Genomic DNA, 1554 nt, shown 5'->3' on the forward strand with positions numbered 1-1554 from the left:
GTGTCGTCCATGTCCAGCTATTTTTATTTGTTGCTTGATATTGCAAATAGGTGTGTCTTACCATGTTATTTTAATGTATTATCTGAATTATGAACACACTAGTGCAAACAGTTTTACCTTTTGCTGCACATTTTTCTCATAATTTCCCTACAGCAGATAATAAACCTGAAGTCTCACCCATAGGCTTACTTCCGCATTGAAGAAAAAGGTGCATTCTGTATTGACACTGTTAGATTTTAAGAAGTTGCTTCTGTCTTAATCGTCCTAAACTATAAATTAAACTATTAATTAAATGTAAATACACTTTTAAAACTCACAAAGTGAAACGGTTCACCAAAACGATAAATATACCACAAGGTTAATTATTAACTGAATAAGCATACCTTACCTATGAAAAACTTTAGTTTAGTCAACTGCAGTTACTCTGTATGAACTACAGAGGGAGGCAAAGACCATTGTTGACAATACAACATGCCCTCTTTGTTCATTAGCAGCATTACATATACATGTTTACAATCAAACATGATCGTAAATACAAACCAGCTATGAGAATCAGGAATTTTTTTTTGGTAAATACTATACATGATTTATAAGTGCAGCTATGACATAGTCTATGGGACGTGTGATTGTCTATATGCCTTGTTTTAAGGCTGGGAGGACTTGACTCAAAATAATAAGCAGTCAGTCATTTTTTGGAATGCATCACCTGGTTTAATATACATGAGAAGCTTTGACAAGTGATGAGCAGCTCCATTATAACAGGGTAGAGCAAGCGTAGTATTTCTGTGGTGGCAACCGTGACCTATATAAAACAATGCAAAAGGCAAAGTTAACAGTGGCAAGCCGGCACCAATGGAAATAGAACATGAAAAATCCAAATCTATAAATTCATTACAGCGACAGTGAAAAATAGAAAAACAAACACACAGTCAAGTGTTATTTCAACAGCTGAAGAGATTCAGATACTAGTTCCAACAACTGTTCACAGTCAATCTGAAATGAGTGTACAGAATTATAAAGCAACTGTTTTAAGGTATAGATATCACACCGCTGTTGCTGAACATCACTGAACAATAACAGGTTGCAATGTAGCTGCAGTACAAACTGCCACTGTTGGAAAAATGTAGTAATTATGCCATTCAGTCCAGCGCTAGTATTAATCCCAAGAATGGCTTTAATGCTGACTGCTATGACCAGTGTAAACACAAATGACAACATGTGTTCAATCACACCGCTGTACACAGTATGTCCTTAATACAGCTGTTCACCTGCCACCGTTTTAATGATTATTGATTGCAAAGTGCCAATGCTAAATGACTTGAAACTTTTTTAAATAAACAGCAATAAAAACCCAAATTCTATAACGGGATTCCTTGTATAGAAAATACGATGATAAAAACCAAGTCTAATCGGAATCCAGACTTATATTTCTATCAAAAGAGTAAGAACAGCGTATACCAAAGAGGGAAAGGCTCACATGGGCGTTGTGACAGTAATGATTGACATTTGGTTAAGAAAAGTGCGTGTATAGGCAGTATGATAGCTCTTCAGCTC

The sequence above is a fragment of the Labeo rohita genome, chromosome 15, assembly GCF_022985175.1.
Source record: "Labeo rohita strain BAU-BD-2019 chromosome 15, IGBB_LRoh.1.0, whole genome shotgun sequence".
In the NCBI taxonomy this organism is placed as follows: domain Eukaryota; kingdom Metazoa; phylum Chordata; class Actinopteri; order Cypriniformes; family Cyprinidae; genus Labeo; species Labeo rohita.